This window comes from Ambystoma mexicanum, chromosome 4p (genome assembly GCF_040938575.1).
Source record: "Ambystoma mexicanum isolate Mex_15411 chromosome 4p, UKY_AmexF1_1, whole genome shotgun sequence".
NCBI lineage: Eukaryota > Metazoa > Chordata > Amphibia > Caudata > Ambystomatidae > Ambystoma > Ambystoma mexicanum.
The window spans coordinates 1,247,952,807-1,247,972,383 of record NC_090927.1 but is presented as its reverse complement, the minus strand read 5'-3'; the positions used below and the strand labels follow the sequence as shown (position 1 = coordinate 1,247,972,383).

At 46.0% G+C, this 19,577-nt stretch overlaps 1 protein-coding gene across 2 annotated transcripts in view; it reads right to left on the bottom strand.

Annotated features, from left to right (window-relative positions):
* The window catches only part of GALNT2 (polypeptide N-acetylgalactosaminyltransferase 2), a 762,087-nt gene that overhangs the window by 303,753 nt on the left and 438,757 nt on the right, over positions 1–19,577 (bottom strand). The gene's annotated exons all lie outside the window — the stretch shown is intronic.

Genomic DNA, 19,577 nt, shown 5'->3' with positions numbered 1-19,577 from the left:
TGTACTATGTAATATCCCATGAGGCCATAGGTTACTGTATACATGTTCAATAGTTAGTGTTGTGTTGGTTCTGTTAATACTGCAGAGATTTGCTTTGTGTGACTTAAGCCTTTAATAAATGTATATGTATTTTTGATATATATATATATATATATATATTATACACACACACACACACACCCAACAATAATTTGTGGTGTTTACCGTGTGTGCTTTTGATCACCCTCACCCCTACTGAGAACTAGTCTTGGCCAGTGCTACCTTGATTGGTCTGGCTTGCCCAGAAGGTTAGCCTTTTCCAAGTAACTAAGCTGGCCTTCTGAACTTCTGCCCACCAAGTCAGAGTTCAGAAATCCATCTGAACACTACCTAAAACTCAATCCAGACAAAATAGAAATCAATCATCTCACTTCACGCAGCAACTAAAACATCTCTACCAGGGTTTTTGGGAAATGGTTAACTGCCCTAAACCATTGAAGGTTATCAAGAAACTAGGCACATTAATGGACAACAGACACACTGGAACCCCAGTCAATACAACGGTCAAAAAGTGCTTCTACCAGCTCCGCTGCATCCAGCGGGTTATGCCCCAACTCTCCTTAGCATGCTAGCCATCATCTCTCCGATTCTGCAAAGAATCAACCAAACAGCATGCACCTAGGCATGACCGACTATCTCACAAAAGAACGTAAACTTATCAAAAACATAGCAGCCAGACTCGTAGTCACACTCAATAGCGGGTTGGGGGGGCATCACACTGGCTTTCGAAGTACTATCCTGGTTACGAATAAAATAAAATCTGTAAAAAACGGATCCGTTATAAAGCCCTTTGCATTGCACAGAGAGCACTTGACGATCAAGGAGCAGTATTCCTCCAAAATAAAATCCCCTAAACCTAAGATCGCGAAACAAAGTAGTTTTAGAAAGGTTTTGCGAGCACGGAGGCTCAGCCCTTTTCACCATGGTGGCCAAATGCTAGAACTAGCTAACAAGTGAAAGCCACCCCCTAAAAGGGCCACCTAAAATTGCTCAACAGAACAAAATGTTAACCTACACTCACAGCGACATTTGAATAGTTCAACTTTCATTCACAGAGATGACCCAAGGGGACGCCTTACCAGCCCAACCTTCTGTCTACAACACATTGCACAGCACCCAGGAAACTAAAACAACTGAATTAATCACATGAAGGCACTGCAAAACCCCTAAGAGAACACTTTCCATGTCTCTCAGAATATCTAAACCGCAACAAAGGACATCTTCATGCATCAATCACTAAAGCCAAACTCCCAACCATAACGCAAGCGACAGCAAGTCCAATGTGGAAGCATAGCCTAGGGGCCACAGTGCCTTGGAAGCAAGAAAACGCAGCACAACACGTTTAAATCCCGATCCTGCGCTTAGAAACCACTCGTTGGTATTACGTGCATTTTAAAAGAACAATTATAATTTAGACATTTGTAAAACTCAAAGAAAACTCGCCACCTTTTTGACTAACCCATTTCGCTCCATGTCGCTCACCACACGCAATCGCAAATCAGCCACTTGAGTGGCTCATTAAAAATAAATGCCGTTTTCCATAGACTTCAAACATCACAAACTTACACCTCCAACTACAACATACGTATTCAGCCCCTTAAGACTTCAGCATACACGTTTGGAATAAGGAAGCTCTCCTGGACACAGCCTTCGATGGCTCCTATACTCCACATGTAGAAAGCTAATCAGCATGCAGAGCTCAGGTTCCAATTTGCATCCTCAACAAAAAGCACTGCAATTTTGCCTCTCTTCACAATTAACCAATCCCACCCACTGTTCCACCAAAGAGCCTGGGGAACATACAAATGGAGTTATCTAGTAAGAATCCTGATAATATAACTAATAGCTACTTCCAATTGGTTAAGGAGGAGACCCTTCCGACGATGGACTAAACCAAATCCAATTTATTTCAGCTTTCCTCAACAAGCAGACTATGGAGCGCTATCCAAGATGAATCCCTCCCAGTTAAACATACCAGCGAATTTCAGCCCAAGGTCCTGTTTAGAAGCACCCCTTCACACTGTAACTCGACGTGGCTGGGCCATGGTTCTGCAAAGTCAGTGCTGCATCAACATTTCTGCCACTGCATTCAGCTTAAGAAAACCCCACATCTGGGCATTGTTTTGTCAGCAACCGAGGCTTCTGACAGACATGCCCTCTCATGAAAGACATGGCAGTACATCAGAAGCAAAACAAGCAGTGATTTACTTAACAAGTTTGGCTGAAAGCCACGAGGGCATATGTCCAAGAGCAGCAAACCCTCTGCACTACTCCCTGCCCAGTCACAATGAATCCCACTCCAGACCCCTTTGCAAATGCGAGCTTTGATAAATGAACAGTTGCAGCGTTACTCTTTGCATGCACAACATAATTCCCCTCTCAACACACACTCTACAAAGCCCCACCTGTGGCATACCAGACAACCTACCAATGGACCAGAATACCCAAACCACTTCATTTCATGTATTGTCGAAAGGGTCTATGAACTGAAACCCAGATATTTAAGCAGGCACATTCGTTTGTGAACCTTTGGAGTTTGCAGGCCGCGATTACATGGTTTCCCTCACATACCTACAGAATTGAGAGGGATGGCAAAGCGTCCACATTGGAGAGAGCACTTCCCAGTGGCAGAGACCTTCTGAAATCCAAGATGGTGCAGGCAAATCCGCAGAGCCTCTAAAGCCACAGGCCAGACCTGCTAGACCGATTTAGGGATCAACCAAGGCAGGAAAGACACTATTTATTAACGTCCAACTATGCGAAGCCATATGGCCATCCCAATCCGTGAATATGATACAAGGTACTCGCTGCCCCAATCAATTACAAACGGTGGAACAAAGACATCCACCTCCCAGGGGATATAAAAAGCTGGATAAGACCAGTGAGGTGCACATATCACAAAGAGAAATACGTTTTCTTTGTCAATCCCTGCCAAGACAGAGGCCACTACCTGATAGGAGGTAATTGTTTTATTAGAAGCCATCTAATTAAAAACAGACACAAACTACGAAGAACGAGGTTGTCACAGATCCAGGAGAGATGTACATTATGAATGCTCGGAACCAGGGGTCCAGAGAGACCTGTGCAGGCATGTTGGGAACCGGGGGGGGGGGGGCAATCTATTCCTGAATACAGAGAATAGGCCCCTATGTGACCCATCTCAAATGTGAAGAATCAAGGAGGTGGGGGAAGAGGCCCAACAAGTCGAAAGATCATAGAAGGACTTGACAGTGCAAGAAGAAAAGTGGGCCTGGAGAGGCCCAACGGCAAATCCCAAAAGCATAAAGACAGAAAAGAGTTTGAAATACTAACACCTTCAAGAGTCTATAAGGAGAACTTTATGTTGCTTCACAGATTAGGGCTGGACATTTGTAGAATAAGATTTGTGAATATTAATTTAGGAACATTTACGTTTAAGCAAGGTGTTTAGGTTAGGAGGCTTATAACGTGCTAATAGGACCATACCTTTTTGTTGGCCACCTCTTTTGGATGTTTTGTAGAGTAGGGCGCCCCTGGAGGGACATGGGCCCACTAAGACTAAGTTTATGAACTTCAGAATGTATTAAAGGCCTTACCCTGGGTCCTCGAACCACCAGCCATCTCCCACTGTGTTGTCCCACACTTGTGGACACTTCATATATTTGTGGTGGGGTGTGTACTGATCCAGACATGAAGACTATCGAACTTGTTGGAGGGTTTCAGGATACTTTAATGGGATTTCATATTTTAACGGCAGCACAAATAATCCTGCTTGTGCAGAGTCATTTTTTTGGAGGTTAAGATGGTGATGTTTTTGTTTTCAATTTAGTGGCACACTTAGGGTAACACTTTACTTGGCACATTATATGGACCTGCTTCAACCAAAAGTCATGCGCTCAATGCGTCGGTCTCGGGTTTTAACAGATCACGTTCGAAAAGGACTACAATAAACAATGAAGCAACAGAGGTGACCAGACCAGGAATAAGTGCCCGTTTATATTGCCGTCCTATTGCCCATTGCCTCCACTCTTACATCAATCGATTGAAAAGCAGTGTGCAGCAATTGCCTTTAACATAATGAAGTGTTTCCTCTCAAGATGAGAGCAGCCGTAGCCGAATACCAAATGTGAAGGAGTCCAGGCTGTGCTCACGAAGTCCGCTTCGATATCCGTATGCAGGTTTTGGGGGGAGAAGAGGTGGGGGGGGGGACGGTGTGTCCACTTCCAAAAAAGGAGGTACCACTACACCACTTTAATTAGCTGCTCAAGCGTTCGGTGCAGTTCGATTGTAGAATTCACAAATGACAGTAAAGTGTTTGTGAAAGGTCTTTCGTTGTTGAGATTTAAACAGGGCTTCAGGGGGTGCTTTACTCAAGTGACCCTAAATCCGAGGCGTTCCATGTTGCTCATTTATGGTGTGCAGTTTTGGAGAGGAAGATTCGACTTGCTGGGGAAGCAAAACATATATCCGGTAGAAAGTCTACCTTCACACAGGAAAGGGATCACTTTTCAGGCTGTTACAAGCGTAAAATGTACCATCTGGTTAGAGAGGCACTAAGCTAAGAGCTCATTGCATGGCTTATTTAATAGCTCCAATATGCCGGACGTGCTGTGGACCAATAAAATTGTGAAAGGAAAAACATGCCTTCCAAAATAATCATACCAGGGCATATAAAAGGGAGAAGAAAACATCAGCCGACACTGCATGCCCGATTTATTCAGCAAATATAATTGAACGTTAAGACATCCATTTTAAAGTAAGCATACGTCCACGAGGTGTCTAAAGTTATTTGCAATAGTGTCACTCTTTAAATTGATATTCCACTTCATCCCTGCTGTCATGCAGTGCAAGTGGATCAAAATGGGAGTAGGAAATTCAAACAAACCAACCAACTCCACTCCAAGGGTCCTCTCACAGGTTATCTTCTGTGGTTTGACTCTAGGTTTGGGGAACATGTGTGACTCATTTAGTGTATTTGATCCTCGAAAAAAGAGCCGATGTCTCAGTTCCTATGATACTGTAAGCAGGTGAAGCAGCAAGGAGAGAAAAGATGTTTACAGTCTTTTTAAAGGAGTTTAGTGAGTTGAGCACCACACCTTTCTGCAAAGACCGCTTGCTTGCAGAGAAGATGCACTTGTGGGAGAACGTGAAGCCGATTTCGTCAGAGTAACTATTTTGAGAAACATGGTCTCCATTTCATTTCCAACGTTCGTGCCGAAGATTTGAGTTTTGTTGTTGTTTCGTTGAACCATGGGCATCAATCAAGACCGTTCGTTCTGCAGATTGTGACAGGGAGAAGGGCGTCCATGAGGTCGTCATTAAAACACTATTGACTGGCTGAGAGATAGCAGGATTAACGTAGCAGAGGAACAAGGGGGAGGGGGATAAGGCTACTGGTCCCGCGTGTTATTTTGTGTGGACACAAAGGGGCGAGAGACTGAAAAGTCTGGAACGAGCAGACTAGAGGGGGTCACGGGGGGAGGTGGAAAAGTTTAGTAATGAGTACTTAACATGAATTAATACCATACACTATGCTGCCTGATGTGAGTAGATGGTGACCAGCTAACAGGCAGCATTTAGGATTGCCCTTGGGTTTCGGTCAAAAAAAAAAAAGACTCAGCCCCATCTAATACCAGTTATTCTATAGCACTAGATAACCCAAGGGCGGCAAAGCATTGTAATAACAGTGATATTACCCACCGTGTAGTACTCAATTTTTCAACCTGGGAAGAATTAAAGTCCCGCCGGGATTGGAACCTGCGTTACTAGGCGGATGTATACGTTTTGGTTGTGGCACAATTGTTTGCGGCCAAATTGACCGTGGTCAATTCGGCCACAAAGCCAATTTTGCCATGGCCAAAACCGCCCTAATTAAAAGCCCACACAGGAGAGTATGGACTCAAGACTCCAGCTGAGTGGCCCCAGAGAACTGCAAAGTTGAGGCATCACATTTGATGAATTCTCCAAGCACTGGGTGCGGCTGAATGCAGCATGTCACAGCACCGATTTAGAGTCGAGATTTTTGAACAATTCTTAAAGGATGGCGCATGGACTTTAATGAAATTACCTGACCTAAATTTACAGGAATGCCATCACACAAACATAACAGCTGAAATCACCACAAAGACCGAGATGGCAAAAGACTTGAAACAAAAACAAAGGCAGAACAGACAATCCCCAAACAGGTAAAACCAAGGTGCAATGCTTGGAGCATGTAGAAAGGACTGAACTTAAATGATCTTCAGAAAAATTCCTGTGGCGCCAACTATACAGAGTTCGAATTATCTACATTAAGCGTCTCGGCTGAAGTTTGTTATATTAAGAAGCTTTTATTCCATAGCGGTCTTAAGGATTTGAGGGTTTGTCTGCAAAATGGCATGTTGTACACATACACAGGGTAACCAGTCTTTGCTTTCTGGATGAAGCGAAGAGAGGAAAAGCAGGAGTATGGATAAGAAAACAGGCTAACAATTTGAAGGCTAAGAGGACTTGAGGCAGAGTATGCAATTTTGGTACTAAGTGATAATATCCAATTGACAGTGGATTAGACTGAAGGCTGATCGTGGAGAAGAAAAATAGAAACCTCTTCTGAGAACTAGCATTTTCCAGTTAAGGACGTTTCCAGTAACCAGAAGGCGGTACTAGGATTAGTGAAAGCACATGTGATGAACCAGAGCTGTGCTCTCCCAAGCCTTGCCCTTGAAATGGAGAGGTGTCTCAGTTAATGTTTAAGAATCCCCGATGTTAGTTAAGAATTGTTGCAGTCACACTGTTTGAGACTACACAACACTAATCTTCTTGATATTAGGTAACCCACCTTTTGGTCTAGGTCTGCAGTACACAAGTTGGTAGTGTGACTGAGCAGCCAGGCCTATGTCAAGAGGGGCAAATGTGAGCTGTAGAGCAGTAGCAATGAAATTCGTAAATACAGGTAACCAAGTAACACACTCAAGGTTTCTGTTATAGGTATTTAACAGTTTTAAAATAAGCATTTCTTAAAAAGGAAAGTCATGTAGCAATGTAAATATACTTTAGAAATACTTTTCAGTATCAGCACAAGTTGGTGGATACTCTTTGGATAGGATTTTCACACGTCCTACAGCCTGAGGTGACTTCATTTACAAGGACAGTAATGGCATTTATATATCACATTAGTTATGGTTTCAGAAAGGTAAGGTTTAAGGAAGGAAAAAGGTTAAATAGGTTCTCATATGTGAGGATACTTAAATCTTTCAATGAGCTCTAGACAAGCCTTTCCCAGCAATAGCAGTCTAAAATGAGGGGTTGGGGAGATCAACCCCCAACATTTAGTTTACTTTATTATTTATATAGTGCGCCTAACCCCGAGGTATCTGGGCGCTTGAGCATAGAAAAGATGTTACAGTTGCAGAAGACAGGAAAGTACTATGGACCAGGTTACAGGTGGTCAGAATGGTAGCAGTAACAGTTAAGTAGATGAGACGGGCACCACAAATTACTGGAAGTCCTGGAAATACAGTGCGCAATACGAGAGGCCAAGTCAAGAATATTAATTTGGCAGATGAAAACGGAGATAATAGAGGATGACTTGGTGCATAATGAGCCATAAAACAAAAACACTCTGGCAGAATAATGAGACAGGAAGGGGCCAGGGTTGACTTAAGATTGGATAAGGCCATTGAGGTAGTTAGGTGAGGAGACATTTTCACTTTGGATGTGAACGACGAGAAAGGGATTCCGCTGTAGTAGCAGGAGTGAGGGAGTTCCAGCATTTGGCTCCAAGCACTGGGAAACTTGCCCTCCAGATTCTTTCAGTTTATACTTGGGTATATTGAGGCAGTGCATGTATGTAGATCTAGTGGGTCTGGTAGATTGGTGCCTTGAGAATTTATCTGAAATATTTGGGGGCTATGTTGGCCAGGCATTTGTGTGTAATGACAAGTGTACGCAGTTTAATTCTGTTGTGTACTGGTAACCCGTGAGTCACGACTGAAGGTTGGGATATGGCTGGAGCACGGTAGGTTCAAGGCACAGCGCAACGCATTGTTCTGGAGCACTTGTAGCCTGTTCAAGTTGTGCTCCGAAGATCCTAAAAATAGTGTTACAATAATCCAATTTTGACAAGATCAAGGCTCTGGCTAACGTGAGGCAACTGTTCATGGACAGAAAAGGTTTGTAGCTGTTGATTAATTTGTTAGTGTATGCGGTGGTGGAGGCTGTGGAATCTACTTGTTTTTCAATGAGAGGGTGGAATCTAAGTAAACGCCAAGGGGTTTAACCTCTTTGGCAACTTTGAGGATATTGCCATCAATGTTAAAGGATATGTACCAGTGGTCGAGTTTGTTAAGACGGGCTTGGGTGCCGACGATCAGGAGCTCACTCTTGTCATCATTTAAGCAGAGGTTGTGTGTGGCCATCCAGGCCTGAATTTCAAGGTAGATTTCATTAATCTTTTCAGAAGCTCTCTCATAGCAACCAGTGAGTGATGAGGACCTGAGTGTCATCCGCATAATTAGTGTAGGTGACACCCAGGTTGTCAAGACGATCAAAGAGGAGCTTAGTAAAAATATTACAAAGCGTGGGTGAAATGAGAGCCTTGGGGTACTCCACAGTGGATGGCTACTGGCTGAGCTGCTGCTGGTGGGTGCGAAGACTTGTTTCATTTGTCAGAAAGGACTGGATCCAACTGGCAGCATATGGAGATAATGCTGCTGCGGAGGACGGATGTTCAGTCAAGATTTGGTGGTCCACAAGGTGGAACGCTGCTGATGGGTCCAGTAGGAGCAAGATTACAAAATTGCCTTGGTCTTTAGCAGGCATCTTTCCATATTCGACGAGTCTGGCCTTAAGGGTACGATCAGTTTAGAGAGGCAGTGCACATAAGTTTTTTATGGACCCCCACCATACATCTCTCAGACAGCTACATACAATGCCTCACCCACTCCCAAAGACTGCTAAGGGCAATAGTCATGGGGTACAGAATCAAACAGCCCACACCTAGGTTGTGGCAGGACTATTTATAGAGGTGGGTGATGGCCCGAGAGCAGTTAGGAGGTGCAACTGCAGGACAGCCAGTTGAAGCTCACCATGTCTAGCAAAATAGTTTTTGGTGATACTTAAGAGGCAGCTTCAGCGACGGACAACAGCAACAACCGACAGTGGTCGAAGACAGAAGCCTGCCATGCCCATAGCAATCCATCTCCCCTCAACCATGAGGCAGGTAAATGTCCAACTAGGCTCCTCTTCATTTTGAGATGGCTCACATCTCCCAAAAACGAAGCATGCCTTTGTGATACTAAACATCTGGAGCAAAGTGACAATTTCACCAGAAACACTGGTCTACCAGAATGCAGGTTTGGGTGCGGAGAGAGGGCTAAAATGGCATTTATTTTTTAATTCTGGATTAAAGTAAGGGGCCATCCACTGCATGGAATAGAAGAGGTTTGGGTGTGAAGATAGAAGTAATGGGCCAAACTAAGGAATGATATGTGCAGTATCAATTTTTGATACTGAAGAAAGACTAGGCTAATGATCTTGTTTGCATTGTTTTAAGGCGATCAAATAAGGGTTGTTGAGGCATCACTTATCGAAACCTTGAGTTGCTTTTAAAAAAAATAAAAAAAACATGTTTTCTGATATAGTAATCCAATTAAACAAACAAAACTCCAGATCTCAGAATACACTGATTTACCAATGAAAGCCCATTGCAAATCGGGGTCATGATGACCTGTGCATATGGTCACCTATACAGTTTACGGGGGGGGGGGAGACGAAAAAATAACTGCTCTTCAGGTTTTAGGAAAAAAGACGACCAGGAGATGGAAACAAATGGTGGCTTTAGCAGATAAAGTTTAGAAGATTGTCGGTTATCCTGCTACATTCATCTCCCTCATTGTTCGGTGGTACAATATCCTGTACGTGTGCCATTTACATGAAAAGCAAGACTGCCCACAGGTAGAAAAACATTATCAAAGCCAAAAATGTTGCCTTGTGTACAGTGAAAATGTTTTCTTCTGGGCGTTATGGGCAGCTTTATATAGCCTAAAATTGCAAACGTACTCAAGACTTGTTCAGCTTGATTGCATTACCATTTGCTGCTTCTAATGGTTGGAACAATGAATCAAACCGTAGCAAGAGATGCTTTTACTGCAGAACAATCTAGGAGAGGTCCCTTTATTTATATAATTGTAGCAATATAAGCGAATGAAAATCCATGTTTAATATTGTGTTCCATGTCTACTTGCTACTGTTAACCGGATAGTTCACTAAAATTTTAATAGCTCAAAAGATGGGCCATGATCAAAAATATATATGCATATAATTATTTTTTAAGAAAGGTCCTATGTAAACTTGAGCAAATGAGGCTCAAAGTCACATTTCAAGCACTAGGAGGCATCCATTTTGTGAAATGGATGAACCTCCTGTGCTTCTGTTAAGCTCTGCCCTTGCGGCACTAATGAACTAAAAGCCAGCCAGCTGTAATAAACAAAAGCTACCACTGGGCGGCTTTTGCTTCACTATTGCCAGATAGAGAATGCAGGCAGAAGGCTACATGCAGGTAAGTGCTTATTTTTTTTCTTAACACTGAATATATATTTAGCACCTGTGCTGTGTAGCCCGGGAAACTTAGAAAAGAAAACCACTGCATTTACAAATACAACGTTGCATTTATGACTACAGCGGCTTTCGCTTTCAGTCTCCTCGGCTCCCCAGACCGGGGAAGCCCGGGAGACTCAAAGCTGAAGGCACTGCAAACAAACACAACTCTGTTGCATTTATAAATGCTGAGGTTTTCTTTTCCAAGTTTCCCGGGATCCTGAAGCCGAGAAGTTTGGTTGAGTGCGCACAATGACCTTGTCTTTGTGAAACATGGTCAAGGGGTAACATGAAGACACCGCCTGCAGCTCACTTATCCTGCGTGCAGAGGTGAGATACACCAACAAAACAGTCTTTAGCATCACCAAGCGGATGTTCAGAGGCCATCGGCTCAAAAGGCTTGCATTGCAAAGCTGCAAGAACCACACTGAGGTCCTAGACCGGATGCGGCCTATGCACCAGAGGAAAAAGCTTAAGACAACCCTTTAAGGTGGGCCTTTACCACCGGGATGGCTGCCGAAAACAAATGCTCAGGGGAATTTTCCTAAGCCCCGATGGCTGCCAAAGAAGTGCGGCAAGTATCCACTCAAACTCCAGAACAAGCAAGGTGTACTGAAAAAGCCTGTATGTCCTCCAGAGGGCAGGTGACTGGGTCCAGACCCTTGTCTGAGCCCAATGGCAGAAGATAGTCCATTTGCCCTTATATTGGGAACGAGTCAAAAGCCTCCTTAATGATGTCCCAGTTGTCATCTGAAAATTGAGCTTGCTGAAGCCTCGGCTGATCAGGAAGCAGGCCGTCATGCCAGTTTGGCCAGATGTGGGTGCTCTACTGCCAGACCCTGTCAAGATGCCTGCCCCAGGAAGACCAGACCAGGCCCAGCAGCCCCGGAAGCAAGCATCATGCCACTTCGAGCATGCCCAAAAGCCCCAGTTAGGGGCTGTTTGGGTACAGACCTGGCTCCTATGGCGCCATGCTCATTATTGATAACTTACCTGAAGCAGACCATGCTGCATACTCACCTGAGGCAGATCATGCTGCATGAAGACTCAAGCCAAATGAGGCTTAGGAGGGACTATTTTACTGAAGGGACTATTTTGTTACTTGGGTGGGGCTGTGGAAGAGTACTTACCTGGATCTTCTTCCAAGGCTATTTAAACCACGCCCGGACAGCCACACGTGCTTGGCGTTATTCTGCTTGCTGCAGCGTAACGCTGACCGTGTTTTCAGCAGCTCCAGTCTTCAGCCACGCCCGCTTCAGTCCTGGGACTCCTGAAACAAGAAGACAAGAAGGATAAAGGTTAGAACAGGAGTTTTAACTTTAATCCTTACCTGAATCCTGATCCATTTCGCCACGGAACTGAAAGACAGAAGTCTTTGAAGCATCGGTTCGCATTCCTACGGCGCCGCGCTGAACTAACCTGCTTGGCGGTACTTCAGCATTCGATCACGCTCTCTCCATCTCGCGGCCGCCCTCCGACACCTAAGGAGACAAAGACAGCAAGGTGAGCAAGGGAACTCTCTAAGGCTATAAAAGCTCCTCCACAAAACTTACCCGATTTACCACGGGGGTCTCACCTCATCTCGGGTCGGCACAGTCAACTCTGCTTCATCGCCGTACCCCGGCCCCTAAGGAGAAAACCACAATAGACTTACCTGAATCTTACCGAGTGCCATTTGGAAATCTTCCGAGTGGATTAATCGGAAACCTGCAAGGAATCGGACAGAGTGAAGAGCAGACATTTGAACTCTTATGAACAATTGGACTTTAGAGTCAATACTGGAACTCGCCAATTCCTCTACGCCAGTGAAGTAACTGGTCATCAACGCGCCCCTGCGGTCGACGCAGGATGGAGAGCTCATCCTTCCAAACCATCAGGTGAGACTAAGGAGAGGACATCAAGAGTGATCTGTGGGAAGACAACGGGAGTGGGGAAGGTGGGTTGACACTCAATTCCACGGGTGGTTAATTCCTCTTCTCCTTTGCAGAAGAATATTCTTGCAAGCCAGACAAACTAGGCTGAGCGGGCCAGTCCAGTCAGTCATCTCGGCGCTACACGTCACGCTGGTGGAAATAAGAGCGGCCCAGTTCCGGTCGACGCCCCCGTGGGAACCAGGTGTGCGTAACAACCCTGGTGGGGCTCGGAAGATAGACTGGACACTGGGAGCACAACTGCAGCAGATCCGAATGCCAGTGGGGGGCAACCAGAATGAGGCCACAACCTACGTAGGCCTGGAAACTTACAGAGTGTCAGTTGGAGCAAATGAGTGGGTGGGAACGCATAACACCTGCAGCCGTGTCAACAGATCTGGAAGGTATCTCCCAGTGACCTCCAACGCCGACCTGCCCATGAAGCAAACTGGAGGCACTAGGCATTCCAGGGAATTCCGGGGACATGAACAAGTTCAGGTCCGCAGCCTTCTCCCCCCCGCCTCCCAACGCTGGAACAAGGGCAACAAGGAGTAGTTGTGCAACTCCCATTTGTAGGTGTTGTACCCAAAGCAACAACTGGTTAGCTTCTGCATTGCATTCCCCCAGGAGGTGGACTGTTGAAATCCAAATCCCCCTCAGCCAGGGCCCATTCCCAGATTGAAACTGCCTCCATGCAAAGGTGCAGGGGGGAGGACGGGTGCCACCCTGCTTTTTCAGGTAAAAATCGTAGTTGAATTGTCCTTCCTTAACAAAAACAGACCTGTCCCTGTTGAGGGGCAAGAACGCCCCGAGGGCCAGGTTCACTGCCCTCAGCTGGAGAAAGTTGATATGCAAGAGGGCTTCCGTCCTGGACCATGATGCATGAATTGCATCTCCCTCAAAAGTAGCCCCCCAAACTTGAGAGGGAAGAGTCCATCGTCAACACAAGGGTAGGCTCCGGAAGGGTGAAGGGGGCTCCCACTGAGACATTGCCCTCCATCAGCCTCCAGTGAAGATCGGACAACAGTAGCTGTGGTATTGGGATCCTGTCCCACTGAGAACCAGTCTCCTGTTCCCCAATTGGCTGCCAGGTGGCGCTGAAGGCGCATCATCTTGAGGAGAGCGTGCTGTACAGTGAGCACGCAGGAGGCCATCAGGATGTGCTGGAACCACCATGTTGACGTGGTCGAGTTGGCCAGAAAGTGTCCCATCGCCTTGTGTGGGGAGCACCTGCTGCACAATAGTGTTTTAACGCACCCCTAGGAAGACCAGAGATGGGCATAATTGCGATTTCATCTGCGGGAAAACCCCAGCTAATGAAGGATATCCGTCACTCTTGCAGGAGTGCACCACCCCTTCGAGTGACCCTGCCCTCACCAGCAAATTATGGTTCTACAAGCAGAGAAGGGCTGCCACTGCGTTCATCAACTTCGTGAAGACACGAGGGGCTTAATTCAGCCCAAAGGGCAGCACCTTGTACTGAAAGTGGTACGACAATCATGAACCGCAGAAACGTCTGATGCGGCTGATAGATGGGTACATGCAGGTACGCATCCTTGAGGTCCAGGGAACATATCCAGTCACCTGCACACAGACTCTGCTATGTGCGCGGTAGGGATGTAACGGTATTACGGTATACCGTTAAAGATACCGTGAACCACTTAATTGAACAATAATAACCGTCACATTGTTTATACCGATATACTGTTCATACCGTTAAGTGTGCTTTTCAATCTAATTTGGAAAGGCTGCAGTAAGCAAGTGCTGCGCAGTCTTGGTCTTGCACTGTTGGATGTGCCGTCTGCCAAGTATTTTCAGTTAGAGCAGTTTTTAATGCCATTCCATAAACCACACGTGCCGGTCACAAAATCAATATGTTAGCAATATGAAGAATAAATACAGTGCCAAGAAGGAAGAGGGTTTACTTTGGGTTGGCGGCTTTGGGGTTTATATATTTATAATGGATAATGTTTTCTAAACATATGACAATGGGGGATTTCCCTGATTCTATCATTGATTTTACATATAATTAGTCTCTGTAGTCTCTGTGGGTATTCCCTGCTGCCATACCAAAGGGTAACATGTCCGTGATTACTGAACACCTTTTCGCCAGCAAGTAAACTAAAGGCTGTAACGTAAAGAGAGCGCGTGTACGTGTGTATGTGCACAGGCGTATACTACCATCAGCCTCCATTGATCTGTGGCATGCAGGTTATCAAGATGGCAACATGTTAATCTTCACCAGTAGCCAGTGGGGGAGCTAAAAGCCTAAATGACCACTTAAGAAAAGCTATTCAGTTTGCTTTTCCAGTCGCAGCAGAGCTCCCCCCCCCCACTCCCCTCCTCTCCACACGTGTGTTTGGTGGAAGCAAGTGGTGGCATTTCAGTGGAAAGTATGTTGAAAAGCCCAATTCTGGCCCTGGGTGCCTAGTTTTGTTTGTGATGATAAATCTGACAATTTATGACCTTTTAGAAAATATTTGTTAAGATTAGTTAGCTCCACCTGCTATACCGTCATTTGGCAAGAAGGTTATTGTACCGTCATAAAACTAATACCGTGACACCCCTAGTGCGCGGAAGTAATCATCTTGAAGCGTTCCAACTGTAAAGACAGATTTAGAACTGACAGGTCAAGAACTATCCTGAGGCCAGTCCGATTGTTCTTGTGTACTGTAAAAATCCTGGAATATTAACGGAAGCCCCTGCCTACAAGAGGAACCGGTTCCATCGCCTGCATCTCCAAGAGCAAAAGGACTTCCCATAAAAGAGCCGGGGACCAGATCTGACAAAGGAGGAGGTGAGGATGGTACATGCAAAGGAAGAGGAAGACTGAAGCCTGTGGAGACCAACGACAGGATCCACAGGTTGCTGAAAAGACGCTTCCAGGTGTCCTGGAACAGAGCCAAATGCGCCCCCCCCCCCCAACAAGCGAGCTGTGTTCCCCAAACTTCACGTCACTGTTTCTTGGCATCGGAAGCAGGGGGCAGAGGAGGAGGGAGCAGAAAAACCAGCGCAACGTCCTCTGAAGCTTCTTGCCGTTGTCGCTGTGCAACCCGCCAGGCATCTGTGTACCACGGTCCCGGAACCCCTTTAAGCCATCGAAAGCACAGGCTTGATCACGGCCCTTCCCTCGGACTGGAGGAAGGATTTCTGACCTGGTTTTCTCAGGATGGCCAAGGACTTGGCGGTTTGAGTGGCGGTTTTCTTCTTTGTCAACTCATCATCGGTAGATTAATTTAAAAAGTCCACGCCCTCAAAGGGCAGATCAAGGATCCGCTCTTGCACGCAAGATGAAATGGTGGTGTGCATCCATGCCATCCTTCTCGACCCAAGGCACAACCTTCTGCTGGCTGTGTCAAAGTGGGAGATCGAAGACTCCATGAGTTCTGGCGCAATGGCCCGGTCATCTGCCAGACAGGTCTTGAAGAAGGGTCACATGTCCGAAGGGAAGTCGGGCAGAAATTCCCTGAGCTACCGCCACAGCTTCTGGTTAGCGGCAGCCAAGAGGGCGTCCGTGTTGGCTTGCCGCAGATGCAGTTCTGAGATGAAGTAACAGTGCTTTCCCAAAGACTAAGACTTTTCCTCCTTTCCTTGGAGAGCCAACTAGAGGTGCTACTGGTGGAGGAAGATGATGGCTTAGAATATGAGGCCGCAGCCACCACAGAGGAATGTGGCTGTGGGTGGGAGGCAAGGAGGATTGGTTCCCCGTCTGTCAGCCAAAACCTGCTGTCCAACTTCTTGTTCACCTGGGCGTTGGCCATGGGCTTCTCTCCGACCTTTCGTGCCACCTGCAGGACATACTTCTGGAGGGGGATGCCAGACTGGATAATGGTGCGTTTCCCCTCTTCTAGCACACCCGACTCCTTGGCGATTTGTGATACAGCTTGGGTCTTGCACCCGAAGCAGAAGCGTCGACCTCCGAGAACACTCTGGTAGGCGTTGAGCCCTCAACCGGGACGGCCGGTAGTCGTAACACCCTGACTCATGACCTCAGAGCGAGCTCCAGTAGGCTGGTCACCCTCGGCACCTTTGCTGGCAGCCATACTGGATCTAGCCGATGACAGACTGAGGTGGCAATCGACGATCCTTTACCCCATGTGGTAGAAGACTAACGTGTCCGCCCATCCGAGGAGAGCCTGGTCGAGCAGCTGAGCCCCTTGGCTTAGGCGCTGATAGTCTTAGAGGCCTCAGGCCTGCCAGAACATGAATCTGAGAAACCCCGATCCGTGGGAACCCCAAGGAAGGAGTCGCTGCACGGTGGCGTTGTGCTGAACAGAGGGTCTAGCTTGTCTTGACGAGAGATCCTGAAGACAAAGTCCTTAAGGTGGGGCGGAGAAGTGTGGAAAATCCCACTCCAACATGACAAACTATTCTTCAATGCCCTGTGACCGGCAGCGCTGCAGGCCGAACATGAGTCCCAGCTGTAGTCGGGCCCCAAACACTCAAGACAGAGTGCATGGGGGGGGGGGGTCTGAGGCCAGGAACGAGTGGTCACATGAGGCACATCTGTTGAAGCATCCTGCGGACTACATGCGCCAGGGGAGGCGAGGCACCGAAGGAAAGTGAAATCAGGAATAAAAAAACAAACGGGGAGAAAGCTTAAAGAGTCTCTGCGCTGGCTGCCAGGTCTGACACTGTTCGTGCAAAAAAAGGAACTACGGTGAGGCACCGGAGGGCGGGGCCTAAGCAGGGCGTTTCCACACCCAAGGCAGCGCCCCACACGCGCTATACTAAATTTAAAGGGAAAGCTCAATGTTTTCACTGCTAAAGTTTTCGGTACTGTCCATGTTGTGGTACGCCCATAAGGATGGAGGAAAGGGGACGGGACGTATGAGTATTTATATTATGCAACTGTATTTGACCCACTGGAGCAACTTCTATGTGTATTTATTTGTTGAAGTAGGGAGATTTGAATTTTAATTGTTTAAGCACAAAACTACTTTTTAAAAAGTATCCACTTGTTGCCAGGATCGTCCATGCACGTCCAGATTTAGGCTTTGCCTGGTGAACTACAACTCACAGCAGAATTGTAGTTTTCCAGTTCTTTTGTTTGCCAACAAGCACAACAGCATGCACGTGCACGGACCCAAGCAGGTCTTTGCCATTCCATGCCGTTTTGTGTTGCCATTTTGCAGCTTAGTCTGATTGAGGTAAGCTCTTGTACTATTGTCCCTGGACCCCTCTTAGTATGCATCTACTTGAAGCATTGGAGGCAGCTCGAGATAGCATGCGGACCAGGACTGGATAATTCTGCCTATATGACCAGGGCTGCATCGTGTCACTCGGGAGGAATATTTGAGCACTGCACTGCTCCTTATTCAAACATGTATGGAGCCCGTGGACAACATTACGGTTCAGAACAGCCCATTGGAGGAGAAAGTCTTAAACACCTCTGTCTCTACTAGCATGCAGGTCGAGGATTTAGCACAGGTAAGTAACAAGGCTATCCCGCTAGTATCTCCACTTGTGGATAATGTTAAACTAGGGATTTTTAGTTCGGGTTCACCTAGAGACACGAGGCATGAAGCTGGAAAAAAAAGTAAACTGAATACCGTATTACTTAACACAAGACCTCTAGTCAAAACATGCCACAGAAATGGCCGATTACATTATGGAACATGCCGTTGATATATGTGCAATAACAAACATCGCTTCATGAGGCAGCCATCCCCTCCATGAGCCCGGCTATGCCTAGTAACTACTCCATGCGATAAAGGAATAGGCAGAGCCAAACTGGGGGCGGTGTGGCCTTCATTCACACAAAGCTAATCTGGATATCTGGGAAACCTTACTAGCCCACAGGGTTACGATACCCTACTAATAAAGGTACGGACTGAGGCCACAATAACAGTAAATGTTAATATATATGCCCCCAATACCAATGGCTGATTTTATAACTCAAAAGGGTGATTTGATGCTTCCATTGCTTAAGCACTCCTTAAAATGTATGCTGATGGGAGATGTTAACCTGTGGAAAGGAAATAAGAGTGATGGATAGGCCATACAGCTGGAGAAAAAGTTAACCAGCTTGGGTTTTTCCCAATGCATTGAAGAAGCTACCCACACAAAGGGTAACGGGGCTGGATTGCACATAATATTGCACTAAGTAACCTCAGGATTATGCCATGGCCATCGTCTGACCATTCTTTTATCCACTGCTCTATACTTTTTTCCAAACAAATAAAGCCTGTAGCTGTGGTCAAAACATGGATTACTTCAAGAAATATTAGGAAGGTGAAGCCAGAAAATATGCAGGATTATATTTTACCTTTAATGACCTACCCAACTTGCACCCCCTCTGAACAACTCACTAAATCTTATCAAGCAGCAATGAATAAAGCAATGCATTTGTTAGCCCCGCTTAAAACTAAAATGGTGGCCCCCAAAGAAATTGAACACGTGGTTCTCTCCTGAACTGAAGATTCTCAGGAAATGCAAAAGGAAAAGTTTTTATATATGGAAACACTCACAGATGGGTACAAAGTAACATAGCATGGATGCCCAAAAAATATAAAATGGCAGTGATGCAAGCAAGAAAAATAACGATAAACATTGAATCAAGAATAGAAAAAGGCGCAATACGACTCCAAGGAATTAGTTACAATCCTCAAGGAATTAGAAAAACCTCTAGGATAACGCTCGAGAAGGGCCAGTCAAAGAAAGCCTGGTGTAACTCAATCCAGGATGCTATGATAAAGAAACTGGAGGTAATAAAACTTAATTTACAGGACAGGTTAGAGGCACGACTCAACAGCTACACTTGCAGTGTGATGGTCATAGTCACTACAGATGCGCCACAAAGGCAGGCAATCTCCACTTTCAATTTCACCCTACAACACCATATTAACTGCACCAAGGAGGTATTGCAGTGCATGTTTGACATACCTGCTTGTCCCAGTGGCCGCCGTCCTCTCTAACCTAGGAATGGGCAATCCCATCCCAATCCAGACTTCCCTCAATCCCCAGATTGGTCCTAGTGATCAGTAACCCCCATCTATTTAAAATCTGTGTAGCTTTCCATGATGGCCTAAAAGGTAAATGCCTTATCTGGGGGTAAGGAGGAGGCATTCTAGT